The following is a 19,040-nucleotide window of genomic DNA, read 5'->3' on the forward strand; positions in this document are numbered from 1 at the left end:
CCCACTGTCGGGCTCCTTAGTTTTGATCAAAACTATATTAATTAGTTTCAATCAAAACTATTCAATATAGTTTCAATCGAAACTAACAAAAGAAAATGGAATGTGGAAAATGACTTGCACGACCCCACAAGTCATTTTCGACTATGGAAAATAGTATCGATCAAAAGCGCAAGGAAGAGGATAGGCATCCAAAATCACCAACCTTCGAAAAGGGTATGATGTTTTCCTTGTTTTATCTATTTTATATGTTTTTTGTTTCATTTTATATATTGTTTTTTTATGTATGTATATATGCATATAGATCTTTTATATATATATATATATATATATATATATATATATATATATATATATATACATATATATATACATATATATCATGTATATATGCATATATCATGTATATATATACCATGTGTATATACATGCATACATATACATACATACATACATACATACATAAGTACGTACGTACGTATGTACATACATACATATATACATGTTATATATACATATAGAATATACATGTATAGATGCTATATATATATATATATATATACCATGTGTTTATGCATGTATATATGTAATACACACACATATATATATACTATAGTGCTATAAAACTTAGTGTGCTAAGAATATCAAAGATTAAAATAACATTCACACTTAGATATTAAGCAAAACTTTAAGATAAGACAAAGGAAAACACCATGGAGGAAAGCAAACAAAAAATGGTAAGCTCCTCAAGTATTTCGTATGATGACGTTAATGTGTCCAACAATGAGGGATGTGTGCTCCAATATACTTCAAGCTTCAAGTGGTGAGTGATCAAGTGTGGAGGTGGGCAAAAGATTCAGCAATGGAGGTGTGGATGGATTTTAGCATGGTGATGGTGTAAATGGTTGGGTTGTGGTAGTTAATGGAGCATTAAAAGTTTGCATTGATGGATTGTGAGAGGCAAGGGCTTTATTTATAGGCCAAGGGGTAGTGAGATGGAGGGTCAAGATGCAAGGAAGGAAGAATGGTGAGGGAGGGCTAGGATGCTTTGAAATGGGAGCACATGGATTGTGCTTTTTTATAGCTAATCATGGAGTGACACTTGTCACAAGGAGGATGAGTGTGAAGGGATGGGCAAAATGGATGGTCAAAAGGAGTAATGAGGGAGGAAGAGTGGGTAACAGGGATGTAAGAGACATTAGTGGCATGTAAGAGCCATTAATTCTCTTGGATGGGGATGGAAGAGGACAAGGGAGACTTATTAACTTTGGCTTGGGTTAGCAAGTCTTAACCCTTGCTTAAAGTTGTGCATATGTTTAGGAGAGGGACTAGACTTAGCTTAGAAAGGTGGTTAGGGTGCAAGTGGCTTAGCTTTGATGGGAAGGTTTAGTTAGGAGGATAAGTGAGGTTAGTATGGGTGAATGGGTTGGATTAAGGGTAAAGATAGGTTTTAGGGATGGTTTAGGGGTTTGAGATGATCTATTAAATGATATATTTAATAAATGGGGGATGTAGTATGAAATCAAATAGATTTGAGGTTCTATTTAATTTAATAGAGGAATAGGGATTTAATTGATAAATTTATCTTGGGTTATCATTTCATTTCATCAATTGCTCTATAGTCAATTAAATAAATAAATTAACTAGGGGATGATGATTAATTAATTAAATAATTATTATTTAATCAATAATATCCTAGAAGATAACTAAATAAGATTACCTAATAGTGTAATCAGATTTAGTTGTCTAAATTTTTTCCCTCTTTGACATAGTGTTAGGACAATACTATTTCAAAGAAGTTTGAATATGAATGACATAAAGATTTTTAAAGCAACATGGTTGCCCTAGTCTTGAGTAGAAGAAGCTAGACTATAATGCATGATGCCCCCTTAAGAAGGTGATGACGGAAGAAAATGAATCTCGGTGATTTATTGAAAAGGGAAAAAAATAGTGATGGGACTAGGAGGATGTAGAAGGGAAAAAGGAGTGGGAAAAATGCAAGGAATGGTAAATAAAATAGGGTAAGATGAAATGATGGGGATGGAAGGATGTAGAGAGGGGCAAAGGGCACCACTAGAAGTCTATAAGGGGGGCTAGGAGGGGTGGAAAGGGTTATTGGCTCTCATACAAACATCAAGATATTGTTATTTGGAGCTCTAATTTGGATGATATGATGGTTGCGCAAGGATGATCGAAGCATTAGGAAGATGTGGTACAGCAAGTATGAGTGTAGTGGACACCAGACCAATCAGTAGGGTCAAAAAACCTTGCTTTATCATTTATGCATTAATTTGTATAGTGTTCTTGCAATGTAAGAAACTTGATCCCATGAGTATGGGTCTAGCAAGATCACTATAGGGATTGGCAAGACCACAATCAAATCAACTAGTGGGTAGGGTTAAAAATAGGGGTCAGAAATAGTTTTTGTGAGATTGCAAATTTGGTAAGAATTTTGTGCGAGAATGTGAATCTGCCAACAATGTGTTGCAAGGTAGTGATCTCTCTAGCAGAAATGTGTTCTTGGTGGCAACAACATGACTTTGCAATCAAGGGTAAATTTTAAGGAAAAGGTCAATGCCAAAATGGGAAAAGTTTTGATTGGTGGGGTAATTGGTTGGGCATGTTCACATGGTAAGTGGTGGCTACAGGAATGTGGGGGTGCATCTAGGATTTTGGGAACACAGGATAGGGCTTTTGTAGGGAATCAAAGCTTAAAGAGTGATCCTACAATAAAATGTGATAGTGGGATCATGAGGTCCTAGCCTTCACAAGAATGCACTAGCAAGAATTCTAGGAAAGGGTAAAGTGCAAAATTGTGCAAGAAGAAAAGGGACTTAGTTGAGGAATGGGCGGTGGGGGTTGGGGTTTTTTGAATTGGGATTATATTGTGTAGAAAAATGAAAATTGACATGATGTTGTCTTTGATGCAATGGTCATTAGACATGCTAGTGTTATGGGAGAGGTGGGTAGCAGTACTACAGGTTGGAGAGAATTTCATGCCAGTAGACTAGGCTAGGATTGATGGTATCAGCCTGGGGTACCTATCAAGATTGCTACACACATAGACATATATGGTGATGGTGAAGCCCTATGTGAATGATGGCATAGTGAGACTGGCACCTTTCACCTGCCGACAGGGGAGATGATAGTGACCTTAGAGGATATTTAAGGATCTTTAGGTTACCTGTGCAAGGGATGCCAGTGATGGTGACTAGGGAGATGATAGGAGAGGTAGTGGTACAACAACTAGTGGGGCCTAGAGTACAATATCAGATTTAGAGTGGCCAATTTCCTCTAGATGAGCACCTAGACCAAGTAGCTAAAAAGAAGAGGATTTATTTTTATGTATGCAAATTAATGTCAGGATATATTGCCCCTAATATAGGTGGGATATAAGTTACCTTGGTGTTTATACTAACTATTATATAGATTATTGATGTCGAAGTTCCTATGGTATGGGGTCCATTGATGCTAGTGGATTTGTACCATGATCTCCATCACATAGTCTATCAGGGTGTAGGGCACTAGGGGAGGAGTGTGGGGTTCCCTACATTGCTACGTGTGTGGACTTGGAAGTACATCGTAGCATTCAAGCTGATTGGGTGGAGAGAGAGGTAGGCAAAGGAGTTAGTTGTGTGTAGCTAGGGTGATCCACTTACCTATCATCATACAGAGGAGGTGAACTACTAGTGAGTCTAGATAGATGAGATCCAAGTTTTGACATGGAGGCCATATATGGGTCTTAGACCATGGGCAGAGGAGAGGAAACATTTACCATATACGTTTTCACCTTGTTTTATTTTTGGGCAGTGGGAGTACATTGCAGAGCAATACCAGCCAAATATGGCCCTACGAAAATTCAAATAGCCATAGGTTACCTGTGGGGAGTCAAACTGGTATTAGAGCATGATGCATGAGATAATTACTATTTTTGCACCTGCACTTTAGAGAGAGTGGTTCCTACAAGCATGGTGAGACTTAGCACCACAAGAGTAGGATTGATTTGGGGAAGTTGTGGATGTAGGCTCAATGCAGGAGTATTGAGATGGCTTTGAGTTCCCTAAGCTTGTAGGTTAGGCCCAAGTTATGAGAGTAGGAATGGTGGCAAGAGAGATTGCCTAAGCAGTGAGATAGGGTAGATATGTTGCTAGAGGATTACGACAATTGGCAACAGTGGCAGTACAGAAGGAGGTGCCACTTAGGTAAAGGCAAAGGGTTATGAGGGATGGGAAGCAGGAGGATGTGAGGCCACAATTTGAGAGGGGAGAGGAGAGGTTAGTATAGGAGGGGAAACCATAGGAGGAGGGTGGATAGGGGCCACAAGGGCTAATAGATGGAGGACAAGGTTGAGGGGGGTGGTGGCTAATCATCAGGGGGAGGGGATGATGGACTGGCTAACAAGTATGCACCCCTACATCAGACACATGAGGCACCTAGCCAACTACTGCATGATACATAGTAGGAGAGCGATCAGCTTAGGATAGATTAAGATTAGTTTAGACACAAGTGAAATGTGGTGTAGGGATAGGTGGATAGAGCAAGGATAGATTTGGGGACACTACGGGTGGAGGGTAGGCACTTGGAGGCGAGACTAGAGGTGCTAACATTAGAGAGACAAATGTTGCAAGTGAGGATGAATATTGTCTAGCAAGACCCGAATAGATTGGTGGTGGAGGTGGTGATCCTAAGGGCACAGGTGATGATAAGTGGAGGATTGGAGAAGTTGAGGAGTTTGCAGGGGGAGGTGGAATATCTGAGGGAGAGAGAAGGATTTTATCATGGGAGATATCATGCGGTGATGCCATCTGAAAAGATAGAGAATTGGAGATAGCCGACATGATCAAGTACAACTAGGACCCATATAAGCATGTAGGGAGGGGGAGAGAGTGGATGGAATAGTGGGGGTTTGTAGAGGACTAGTGGGTCTTAGCACACAAGGAAGAGCCACAGGACAAGGTAGAGCCAGAGGTGAGATAGGGGGGTGAGTGTGATGAGGGATGAGGCAAAGAGCTTGGGTACTAGAGGAGGACAGATGAGACCACCACCTCCACTAGCAGTAGCACCAGATGCAAAGAGAGGCACATATGAGTCCCATGATGAGGAGGCAATGAATGAGGGGGATCAGTGATATGTTGTTTTGTACATAGTGTTTTTGGATGTTCTATGGGATGTATTTTTGTAAGCATAGACTCGATGTATTGCTATGGGCCTTGTACTATATGGATACTAGATATCTAGACTATGATGGACTTTAGCATTTTTGCAAGAAGGGGTAATTTATTCTTTTATTCTTTGTGTATGTGATATATAGATATGATCATTCTTTGGGGTGGGATATGGACATATTGATTTACAATGTCAAGATTGGTTTACTACATGTATGTTTGTATATGATTAGATGGAGAAGAGAGACTAACATGATTGTTTGCAGGATGTGATGTTTATGAGATATATGATGTTATTGATGTGGTGTGATGTAGGATGTGATGTGCTTTATGATGAGTTTTTTGGATGATGCTAACACTATGTGATGCAAGATGTGATGTGTTGGATGGTATGCCACTTTATGATGTGCTTTATGAGATTTGTGTTATGTTGATGTTTATGATAACCAAGAAAATGACTAGAATTGAACCAAAGATATGATGATGGATGTAATGTATTTTAATTTCTAGGATGAGAAAAATAAATTGAAATGAACATTTAAATGAGGGTAATAATAAGGAAAAATGTAAACTAATAAATGAATGTAAACCATGATAAAATGTGATAAAAATGGATGCAAACTATGATAATGAATATAATAAAAATGGGCATAAACTATGATAATGAATATGATAAATGGAATGTAAACTATGATAATGATTATGGTAAATGGAACTCAAACTATGATAAAATTAACTTTAACATGATGAGGATGGAACAAGACTTTTAAATGAACTCTAACTATGATGATAAAAAATGGGATAAATGAACTTAAGTCTATGATGATGGAAACATGATAAGATGAATTCAAACTATGATGGTGAACGATGATAAAAATGAACTTCAAACTATGATGATAAAACATGAGAAAATGAATTGAAGAACATGATGAGAGAACATGGTTTTAGATGAACTCTAATTATGATGATAAAAATAGGATAAATGAACCTAAGTCTATGATGATTGATATGATAAATAAACTAAAAAATTATGATAATGAAACATGAAATGAACCTAATCTATGATGATAAAAAATATGATAAATGAACTTAAAACTATGATGATGGATATGATAAAATGAACTAAAGATTATGATGGTGAATATGATAAAAAAACTTAATCTGTGATGGTGAAACCTTAGCCTAGGGTTTATTATTTGTAAGTTTATGATAATGAAGATGAACTTCAATGTTTGGGATAAGGGAAGTGAATTGAGAGATTCTAATAATGGAGGGATCCAAAGATGTCATAGCACAAGGAGGACCCAAAAAATGTATCATAAAGATGAGGATGATTGAAAAAGATGAGTGATGTAAAGAATTAAGATTCAGGCAAATAATGAAGAAAAATAGGAGAAGAGATTTAAAAGAAAGCAGGAGAGATATGAAAGGTAAGTAGAGTGATAGGGAAACATATGTGGTGTATCAAAGGATGGTGTAGCATATTAGTGATCAATCATAACCTTGTTCTGGAGGTGAAGTATGCACAACTTTAAACACAATGTTTGTAGGAGACTCAGGGAGATGGAATTGGGAAGGAGATTGGGATGACAAGGAGAGGCCAGGACATGGTAGATAGGAGCTTGTGAGGAAGTGAGGGTAGAGAGGATAGATATGTAGGGTAGGAAGAGAACATGTAGCATGTGACTAGTATGGATGCATAACAAGGTGGTATGAGCAAGTAAATTTTCATATGGGACAAATGGCGAGAGTGATGGGATACACTTGAAGCTTGAGGGTGGGGTACTTTGTAAAGAAGTAACCTTGTAGTGTGAGCACTTTATTTGATATAGTAATATTAGGGATATGCCAAGGTTACTAGGAGCATCAAGTCCTTTTCCCAAATATTACATAGGATTGACTCAAACAAGCACGTAAGGATTGTGCCAGCATCACACATGAGTCCCAAAGGAATCAGCATGGAACAATGTTGGGTGATCCACAAGCAAATCATATTTCCCAACTGCATCATGTGATCATGAATGAAAACATGTTTGGAATATGCAACGGTAATATCTGACTAGCTCATAATAGAAAAAGACTTTGATCAAAACCTTGTTTTTGAATTGCCCTAGTTCAAGTGTATCATGATATAAAAGATCATGACAACTTGAGGAGGGAACAACTAAATCACTTGGAAACGATCCACTAGAAGAAAATATGAAAAACCTAATATCATAAGAAAGAATAAATCCATAAGAAAGTAACCTTTTGCCAAAGAGATCCAAATAAATGGCTACTAATAGGCCAATGTTAGGTATGAGGAGGGGTGCATCCTATAGGAACCTAGTGACAGTATTTGGGGCAATGACATTATTGGCAACTATAACTTCCTATAGACAACCGGTTAGTGATGCGAGGTTTTGCTATAGGACTTTTAAAATGTATAAGTAGGACTATATAACGTGTGGATGACTCAAGAACTATGGTAAAATATGGTAGTAGGTGTGCATATGATGGGGAAAATCTCAAGATGAGGAGGTAGCATTATACAGTATGGTTATTGTTACAAGGGTATGATACACATAATATTTTTTTTGTTACAAAAGTATGATACATATAGTACTAGTATTATTACAAGGCTATGATACATGTAGTACTATTATTGTTACAAGGGTATGATACGTGGGCATGGTATAAAGGATAAGATTTTATTGTTATGATACACATAATAAGGTATAGGGGGAGGATATATGTGCAAACCATAGTGGAATACATAATCTAGATAAGTTTTCCAAGCCAAGGGATGATGGGGACATGTCATTAGTTGTGGGAGTGTAGGGATGAAACTCTTGGAACACCTTTGAAAAATGGGAAGATGGTTTATGAGGTGTAAAGGGGTGATGGGGAAGATGTAGGTCATTAATAGATACTAAATAGGCCAAGTACATATGGTGCCTATTTGCTAGGTTTTCACCAGGTTACCTATCTAAGGCGCTTGAATTTCCAAGTTTTCACCATTGGATGCTTATTTTTCTTTGGGTCTTAGGAATAAAATTTCTTGAGGTGAATAATGTTGGTGGGATCATTCAAGACTTAACCTTCAAGTGTAGATAGCTGATAGGAACCTAAGCCAAAAGATGTTGTGACCACATAAGGACCAAGCCGTGTGGGCTCAAACTTTCTTTTCTTTTCTTGGTTAGCTTGGACTTTCATGTTTTCCTTGAGGACCATCTCTCCTTCTTGAAATTAGCATAGGTGGACCTTCCTATTGAAGTAGCGCTTGAGGAAATTCTGATAAACCATGAGATGGTCATAGGCTCATTGCCTTTTTTCATCAAGTAAATCTAGCCACTCTATAATCCTCATCTGTTAACTGGCCAGGCAAAGAAATGTGCAGGGATGTGAGTTTGACCTCAATAGGTAATACTACTTTAGCACCATAGACTAGGGAGTATGGATATGTGCCTATGGATGTACAAAATGAGGTGTTGTAGGCCCATAGGGCAGGGTTGATTTGTAAATGCCAATCGCAGTTAGAATCATTGACAACTTTCTTTAGGATTTAAAGTAGGGTTTTATTAGTTGACTCCACCTGACCATTATCTTGTGCGAAGTATGGGCTATAGAAACAATGATGGATATGAAGGGAAGTGCACAATTCTTCCATATTGAAATTTTAAAAATTACCACCATGGTCAATAAAAATGGTAGCTAGGATGCTAAAGAAACATATGATATGATAGAGGATAAACTTGGACAACTAAACTCCCATGGCGGTGACAAGTGGGATTGCCTCTACCCACTTAGTGAAATAATCAGTGGTAGTGATTATCCATTTTTGTCCTTCTAAAGAGAGAGGTGCTATAACACCAACAAGGTCAAAAACCCAACATGCAAATGGCCATGGCAGTGCAACAGATTAAAGATCTTGAGCTAGGGCTTAGATTAGATTAGCATGTTATTGATAGGGTAGACACCTGTTTACAAAGTTGCATGCATCATGTTTTAGAGTAGGCCAATAATATCCAGCTTAAAGTATTTACTTAGCTAGAACTATTCCAATCGTATGAACACAATAAAGTCGGCATTTACCTCCTTGAGAGCTGTTGCAGCCTTATTTTGGTCTAAACATCGAGAGAGAGTTTCATGATAGCCACAATGATATAGGGTTTGAGCCATGATAGTGTAATAGCTCTATGAATAAGGTTCTGGCATTGGGTTCATGTGAGATGGGGAGATATGATACCATTGAGTAGGTAAGCATGAATTTCATGGTACCATAGGCATTGGGGACCAACCAAGATGCATACCCATTTTGATTCATCATTCTCATATGAAAGCTTGTGTAGTTGCTCAACTAAGAATTCATGCTATGTAGCCGAGGGATCTCCAAAAGTGAACCAATAGTAGCCATGGCATCTACAACCTTTTTTTGCAATCTAGGTATCTGTGTGAATTGAATCTGAGTAAAATATTTCTTCAACTAATATATCAATTATATCTAAGGCTGAAGCTTATCATCTTTGGTTTGATATTCATCCTAAACCTTCTTGATAATAAGTTGTGACTCTCTAAAGACCTATACCTATGTGATGTTCCATTCAATTGCTATTTTGAGCCCTACAATAAGGGCCTCATACTCTGAGATGTTTTTGGTGCACTAGAACTATAGTTTAAAAGATTTAGGAATGTAATCACCTTGAGGGTTGACCAAAATTATATCGGCTCTGAAGCCATGGGGTGTGTAAGATCCGTCAAAGTATAACTAGTAGGATGGTTGTTCCTCTATCAAGTAGAGGTGTTCATCTGGGAACTCTATAATCAAAGGGTGATCCAAAACCAAAGGTGCATCAGCTAAGTGATCTATTATATTTTGACCTTTGATAGCCTTTCTTTCAACATATTGGATGTTGACTTTGTAGAGAAGCATGACCCATTTATCCCCCCTGTAAGTACTATGTGTGAAAAAATATATTTTAATGGATCAATCTTGGATATTAGTTACACATTGTGGCTTAACATATAAGGATGTAGCTTTTGAGTGGCAAAGACCATAGCTAAGCAACCCTTTTCCATTGGTGTGTAATTGAGTTCATACCAGACTAGAGTATGGTTGATGTAGTAAATAGCTCTCTCCTTCCTGTCATCATCAAGTTGTTCTAGAAGAGCATCTAGTGTTGTTGGGGTAGTTGTGATGATAATATGAGTGGGCATCTTGCAATCAAAGGAACCAAGATAGGTGGATTAGCCAAGTATTTCTTGATTAGTTCAAAGTTGCATTGGCAGTGTTGAGATAATGAGTGTTGTACACATTGCATAATATTGTTATATTATTTTATTTTATTTTGTTATGTAATGATGCACCTAGATGGATGTGTAACATGTAAAGATTCACATGGGATATACTTGATGAGGTTTTTTGTAACATTGTGATAATATTTCATGTAATTATTTAATATTGGGGAAAAAGAATTAAAATTCCAATATTAAATGTGGAGTCAATAGGTTAGGTAGGACATGGTTTATGGCATACCACTTGGTGGTTTTGTGGGACTTGCTATTAGATAAGCACCCACAAGAGTAGTTGTTGTAAGGACAAGACAAAAGGAAAAAAAGGAAAGAGTCAAGTAGGACAAGGCTTGACAGATTAGCCAAGGGAGCATTTGTGAAGGCTAGAAGCATGGCATGGGATGTGTGGATTCATGCTTGTTCACATGAATTTTTTGGTGGTGGCTATGGCTTTGAAGGCTTCCACAATTTTTTTGCAATAGTATTTTTCCTGAATAATACATGGTGATGGATGCTTTTGGAGGCTGAATTTTTTCCCTCAATTAGGGTTTCCTAGGGTATATCCTATGTCACAATTTTTGTAGGTATGTTGTCTATTCTCTTGCATGTGAATTTCAATTCCATATTTATTTCAGATCTATTATGGGTTATGTGGAAATAGTTATATTCTTTGTTGCAAGTTTCCTTACATTTAGATGAGGTCCGACCTAAAATTTTGATACTTTTTGAGTAAATGTGTAAATGGTTGACACTTATCAGCAAGCTAGGAGATGAATTTTCTAATAGATTGTAGTTTCACTTGGAGAGGGTGAAGCTGTCTGAGTGTCTTAGGAGGAACCATATCCATAAAGGCCTTAACTTTCTTAGGGTTAATCTCCATAACATGTTATGATACAATGAACCCCAAGAGCTTTCCCAATGTAATGTCGAAGACACATTTCATGGGGTTGAGCATGACATGGTATTTAGCCAATCGATCAAACACTTCCTTGAGGTGAGATAAGTGATCAAGGGCATTAAGGGATTTGACTAGAATATCATCCACATAATCCTCAATATTTTTTTGGATTAGGTCATGGAAGATGACTGTCATGGCATGTTAATATGTTGCCTTGATATTCTTTAAGCCAAATGGCATCATGTTATAACAAAATGTTCTCTAAGGGATGGTAAATGATGTCTTATGTTGATCTTCCTCTACTATCTAAATCTAATTGTATTAAAAACCATCCATGAGTGACAAGAGCTCATGGCCTACAATGAGATCAACAATCATGTCTATGTTTGGCAACGAGAAGTCATCCTTCAGGTAGGCTTTGTTGAGATTTTTGAAGTCTATACAAATCCTAATATCACTAGAAGGTTTCATGATAGGCATCATGTTGGAGATCCATTCTAAATAGTCAATTAAGATAATGATATTTTCCTCTAGTAATTTTTATAGCTCCACTTTAACCAATAGAGAAACTTTGGGATGCATCTTTTGGAGTTTTTTGTTGACAAGTTTAGCATTTAGATCCATAGCCAAATGGTGTACTACTAACTTGGGGTCCAACCCTAGCATGTCTTGATAGGAACATGCGAAGTGACCAAAATTTTCATAAAGGAATTCAATGAGAAGTTATGCCTATTCAAGTGCTAGAGATTTCACAATGTATGTGATCTTTAGTATCTTGGTCAAGCTAATATTGACCAGTCTAGTTTCTTCTATCAAGACTGATGATATGGCAAGCCTATGATATTGTGGGGGAAAGGATGAAAACTCCATCCTCAGGTGCCTCAAAAAGGTTTTCACCATCGAATTTGTCCTTTATTTTCTTTTTCTTTTTTGAGTCATTCAATGATGCTCTAGAGGAGTACTAGAGGATGTCTTTGATTTTCTTTTTTGTTTCATTTTTTAGTTCAATTTTGTGACTGGAGATTTCCTCATCCCTAAAATAACCTATTGGATCCAACTTGTAGACATATGTTGATGGTGGTGGTGGTTTCTTATGTGGTGTTTCTACTCCCATGAATCTAAGAAGTGCATGCTCTGTGGAGAATTTGTCAACATGGACAACATTTGGTTGGTTCCAATCAATGAGTTTGGGGTGAGCAATTGGTAAGTCTGTGAGATTTAGGGATAATTGATAGAGCACAAAGGCTCCTAGGATAATTTTATCAAGGAAGATATCATCATAGGATTTATTTTCTACTTCCTTAGGAATGTCTTCAACCTCAATAGGACTATTTGGATGTTTATGAAGGCATGGCCTTCTTTTGTGGTGCCCCCCAGTTACAGGGAGTTTCTAGCCTAAGCCTTTCTTTTTCTTTTCTTTGTATGCTTCCATAGGCTACTTAATGCCTAACTACTAACGGCCTAGACCACGTCCTTGATAATCCCACTACTCGGTAGCAAGGTGATGTGACCATGAGTATTTTTGTTTGAAGTGATCTAGAATTTCTTCCCTTTTTGGAGGTGGCTCTCTATGCAGCCATGTACTAATGTTAGGAAAGATTTCCTTTTCATCGAGGATACCTTTTGTAACAAATGTTGTAGGGCCCAATTGCCTAAGCTGAGGGGTTGTATCTAGCTTTGGCCCCTGATATGTCGGGTGCCCTTGAGTATGTGGATCAAGTGGTAAAGCGCCAATAGAAAAAGCATCTAAAAGACTATATTCTCCACAACCTTGGTAGTTAATCTTAACTATGGAAAGGGTGGAAGCTAAAATGGTATATGGATCATGGCAAGTGCCAAAGGAACTAGCCATGGTGTGGCTAATTTTCATTCCAGGACAATGGTTGGTTTATGAAGCTTCTATCACATTGCAATAAGAAAAGGGTTTAGGATCTGCATGGATGGTTACCTTAGTGCCATTATGAAGAAACTTGATGCATTGATGATATGTGGATGGAATAGCCTTCATGGCATGAATCTATGGTCAACCAAGGAGGATGTTGTGTGGAAGGTTAAGATCAACTATGTGACAAACTATTTGTTGAGTGGTTAGGCCAACTCTGAGAAGTAGCAAGATGGTTCCTTTAGTGATGTGTTCTAAATTGTCATATGATTTGATGGTGATGACCTCATTTAGGATATCTTCCTTGGTGTATCTAGCTTGTTTGATGAACTTTAAAGTACATAGATTTAGAGCCGATCCATTATTTATCATGATCCGTTAGACTACAAAGTCAAAAATCATGATAGCTATGCAAAGTGGAAGTATATGATCAGGTTTAACTATTGGGATATCAAATGTTTTGAAGGATAGATCACATGATGCAAATAGGTGGCTGACCAAGTTGTGGAACTCAGTGGCATTGATGTTAGTGGGGATGCATGCCTCATGGAGAGTACTGTTGAGGATCTCTTGATAAAATGGGCTTGTTTGTAAGAGATCTAGAATGGAAATCTAAGTTGGCATATTTCCAAGTTGTTCCAAGATGTTATATTGTGGTCTTGATGAAGGTGGTCTTGATGGTGTAGATAGAAATGGGCCAGTTATGTTGAGTCAAGCTCGTCAAGTGGTGACCACACATTGGGCTTCTTGGTCTTTAATGTTTATAACATTTATAGAAGGTTTAACTTGTGATATGCATTTGATGAGGTTTTCATATTCCAAGTATGCTGAGGTATAATTTTGAAACTTATCTCGATTATCTCCTTGTTTATTTTGAGTATTGTTGGGTTTGTTATTGATAGGAATGTTTGTAGGTGCCTTGCCTACATTTCTATTATGGGGAAGGAAAGCATTTTGGTATATCAATAACCCTACATTGGGTTAAGCTTGTACCCCCACTATGATCTCTTTTTTATCAATAAGGTCTTGGACATAGTCCTTGAGTTGCATGCATTTGAGGGTGGTATGCCCTTTGACATGATAGAATTTGCAAAACTCATTATCCTTATTCTAGGATGACCCACACTAATTAGGTTCAAAGAGTTGTGTTTGTGGATGTCGAATAAGGTTATCCTTGGCTAGTTTCTTGAAAATCACATTAAAGGGTTCCCCCAATGGGGTGTATATAAGAGGTTGCCTCTGAATGTGTGGTTTAGGTCCAGCTGAAAGTGTGATAGCATTAGTCTAATTTTGATGGCTAGTTATTTGGGTATTGTGTTGGTTTTTTTGTATAGGCAGTTGCTGATTGATTGGTGGGTTTTGTTGATAAGGTTGTTGTTGAAAAAACATGGTGGGGATGTTGGTCATTACTCTAATGACATGAACATGTTGAGTGTCGTTGATGCCATTAGTAACTATATATTCTTATTTTTATTCCAATATCATGGTTTATCATTGCTTGGACCATGGTCTTGGGTGTTTTCCTTATAAATTTTGATGACACCATCTTTGATGAGTCCTTGCTCGAGTCTTGTCCCTTTTTACTTAATGTCTTTGTATGTTTGTAAACAATTCACAACCATCTGATGGGCAAGACTAGGATGTGTGTTGTTAATGAACATCTTGACAAGGTGAGGTTTAGAGATGGTGCATGAGATTTGAGTTGTGAGAGTTTGCCATCATTGTAAATATTTTGCAAGGCTTTCTCCTCCCTTTTGTTTGGTATGAACTAGGTCTACTACAAGTAACTCAATCTCAACTAGATGAGCATATTGAGCCACAAAGGCTTCAGAAAGATTAGCAAAAGTCTTAATGGTACCCTAGGGTATACAATAAAATCATTCAAGGGCAAGTCCTCCTAAGCTTTTTGGAAAAAGTTGCATGAGGAAAACATCATTATAGGCCACTTCTTAGTAGTGCATATAAAATTATTTGGCATGTGTGACTAGGTCACTTTTCTCTCTAAATTTATCAAACTTTGGGGTTTCAAAGTGTTTAGGAAAAGGTGTCATCATAATGGTTTTGTTAAATGGGTATGGACAATTATTTTCAAATATGAAAGTTTTGGATTATGTCCCATCTTTGAGGGCTTTGAGATCATTTTTCATCTCTTCCCATTTAGATTTTATAGGTGGGATAGTAGGTGCCCCTAATCTTGGTGCCCCTAGTGTGAGGTATGTAGCAAATGTTGATGGTTGAAAAATGGGTTCCACCACTATTGGGATGGATTCCATTTGTTTTTTAAATGTATTTTTGATAAAGGGTGCTCCCCTTAAAACCATAAACACATAACAAAAATAAAGAAACAATAGCAAATGTCAGAACAAAATATGGACTTCTTATTTGTGCCACAAATATGAAATCACAAAATTCACAAGTACAGTATGCTAACCCACATGGACACCTTCATTAGACTAATCTACAAGACTAAGCTATGAACTACCACCCAAAGTTTTTCTAGACAATATTTGGGCCTTTCTTAAATAGGCAATTTTATGCCACCTAGGAAGGTCCTAGACATTGAAACTTAATACCTAGGGCCGACAGCCCTAACAATACATACAGAGTCAGCCAAATACATCTTTGACAATTATTTTAGATATTTTAGGTAGCCCAAATTTGAAAGGCCATAACTCACAAACCATTGCTCTGATTGGCTCTTATAACAACTTTTTGGAAATACTAGCTCTTGATCTACAGACTCCAAACTATACTAGTGCCCTTCTATCGAGTTTTTGGACCTCATCCAGGCACTCTAAGGCCTACAATGGTCAGCCTAAAGATTTTTTTGTAAATGTTTCCACCAAAAATCTGCAATAACTTCTTTGATACTTATTCTTGAGCAATAAGATTTTTTATGGTAGGCTTACAACTCTAAAAGGAACCTTCCTATAGAAAATGAGAACACTCTAAGCTCACTAGTGTATTTAACCCAAAATTTTGACCAACTCTTTTAAATGGCTTGGTTGGTCAATTATAAAGGTAATTTTTTTTTTTTTTTTTAAATAACATGCTCGTGTTGGTCATAATTACACCCATTATGTGTATTTTGTGTTGGTCTCAATCTCAATGCACATGGCAGCATAAAGACAAAAAAAAAAATGGGGCATGGAATTCACTTTTCACTTGAGCAAGTCAGTGTCAAGGGTTTCACTTGAGTGCCATTCTAGCATTTCACGTAGTGAGAAGAGGTTGAATCCTCAAAGAAGTATTGATACACGTATCTTACATGAATCTCGAAGGCCCAGGGTAGTTTAAAAGGTGAATCTAGTTGCCTCATCAATAATTTCTTGGGCATTGAGTAAGTCACCGAGAAGAAAGCACATTCAAAAGTGTAACTCTAGCAGAGATGAGAGACTTGAATAACTTCCTAATTTTGTGTTTGAGGAGGGGTAGAGCATGAAGGCATAGTGGAGGGCATTTCGCTTGAGCACCATTCTAGCATTTCACATAGTGGAGGGCATAGTGGAGGACATTTCACTTGAAGGCATAGTGGAGGGCATTTCAATTGGAGCATCATTCGAGCATAGAGGGCCACTTGAAGACTTACTACCATCAAAATTAAGGGAAAAATACAACATTATAAGAAGCCTAAGGCTACATTAGGGTTTGGTATCATCTCTTGAAGATTTTACTGCTGATTGGTGAAGGGTTTTACATTATTGACTTGCTATTTTGGGCAACGAATGTTAAATGGGTTTCTTCCACTACCCAGGTATGCTATTTGATCGTAACAAGTTTTTTTCTCTATGAAATAATGAAGAAGAAGAGTTGAAAATTAAAATAGACTTAATAGTTACAATCTAAGATGCTTCCTAGGTATTGCATAGATGCAGTATACAAATGCTTTGCAATATCCTCTTCACTAACCTTCTTTCCATCCAAATCCCCTTCCTTCAAAACATCTTCAATAGCCTTAGCAATCTCTTGAGTACCAGTATAAGGAGCACATATATTCAGAATAGCCTTATCATTATTCCTAGAGAAAGCCATGGCCCTTTTTGTTGATTCTCTCACATTCTGAGGAAAAAGATTGATATCTCCTATAAGTTGAACCCTAATTCCATACTTGTTAACCATGCTTTCCTTCTCAACAAGAAGATCAAGCTTCTCTATCATTAAATTCATAAGTGTCTCAACTTCTTCCTTTGAGTGCTTGAAATTCTCAATACTGAAAGCATAAACACTCACACATTTATACCAATTTCATAACAATCTCTCAAAGTATGCATCAAGTTTTTATACCTATATTCATGGCCCCTCCATTTTTGCATATTTCTATTCATTACATATCTCCTATTGCCATCCATTATGATTACAACATGCTTTGGAATAGGGCCTACTGAAATAGACCATAATAGAAATCTCATAAACAATTCTCTCATTGAATTTGCAAGAAATGTAAAACTTTCTTGCAAGTAAGAACTATTGAAGGATTGGAATGTTGTTAAACTTGCCATCTTTGATTATGGGTGGCATTTCTTGATCATAATGAAGGAATATATAATAGTTTTTTCATGTGGGTCTTTAACTACATACCACAAAATCATTTGTGATGGAAAAATTAGGGTTGGCTTATCTTATCTTTTAATTATTTTTATGAAAATTGGATTCTAGATCTCTCTTTAAAGTTCTATTCTGTGTTGTTTTTAGCCTTAAAAGACATTATTGACAAATTTTTGATACCTCAACTAATAACTCAATCTACAGCCACCATAAATGTCACTGTTCCTATTTATCTTTTGTGTGTTCTTTAATAATATTAATTCACAAAATTAATGAAATAGGATGATTTGGTTGATACCTAAATTATCATGAAAAAGCAAGGTTGTTGAACCACTACCAGACAATCTCATGTGTTAGATAGATATTGAGAACTTCACATGTTATGCATGTTCTATATCAACAGGTGACTTAATTTTGCATGAATGATTGAATTCTAGAAGTTACACTGTGACTCACATAGAAATTATTTTTTTAGAGGAGATGGGAAACGTCATTCATTATATAAAAATGAACATGGAAGAGATAACTATGGTGTGTATAGTGGTTAGCAAACATTTTCTTGGTGTAGATCAGATTTTATGCAAAGTAATAATTTCCTAAGAGACATCTCTTGTCAATCAACTTGCCTAACAATGCTTGAATTTCCTACAATTAGTCAAGATAAGTGCTAAGTAATATTGAATATGTTAAGATCATTCTCATCAGAGTATTTGTTCATGTTATTCTTCCTTAAATTAATTTGATTTGTTCACATTATTCTTCCTTACCTAATCTACTATATTCTTTTGACCCATTTTGAACTCTTGTTTCTTTCAAGCAACCCAAATTGATTAAAACTTGTTTGTTCTTTAACAAGTTGTCTTCAAGCCAATGCAATATGCCATCAACGTGTCTAATTTGGATATTCCCTTCCCTTAAAGGAAGCTATTTTTCAATGCTCATTTATTTTTTTAAATTGGTTTATTTTTTAAATCAATTTTTATATAATAAATTATGAATTCTTATTGGTCGATGCCAATTCTGTTGGGAGTAAAATTGATTTTGCTACACCAAAAAATAGGGGAAAAAAATGAAAAATTAGTGCTTTAATTTCCAATAGAACAAGTATTAATTTTCAAAAGCTTTAATTCAACACATGTAGTGCTTTTTTATGTCAAACCATCTCAAAAACAATAAAAAATGGAAAACAATAAAAACCAAAAACAACCATAGTCAGTTCAGCACTTAGAGCCTTGAAGGCTTCTTACATGAAATGTCTTCTACCTTGATAATATTGAAGACT

The 19,040-nt window shown here is 36.6% G+C and overlaps 1 pseudogene; it reads right to left on the reverse strand.

Annotated features, from left to right (window-relative positions):
• Window positions 1–17,041: 17,041 nt before the first annotated feature.
• Window positions 17,042–17,712, reverse strand: LOC149546500 (dehydrodolichyl diphosphate synthase CPT3 pseudogene; annotated as a pseudogene).
• Between the last annotated feature and the right edge of the window lie 1,328 nt (window positions 17,713–19,040).

Source organism: Cupressus sempervirens, chromosome 7, assembly GCF_028749045.1.
Source record: "Cupressus sempervirens isolate cs-2001-9-10 chromosome 7, ASM2874904v1, whole genome shotgun sequence".
In the NCBI taxonomy this organism is placed as follows: Eukaryota; Viridiplantae; Streptophyta; class Pinopsida; order Cupressales; family Cupressaceae; genus Cupressus; species Cupressus sempervirens.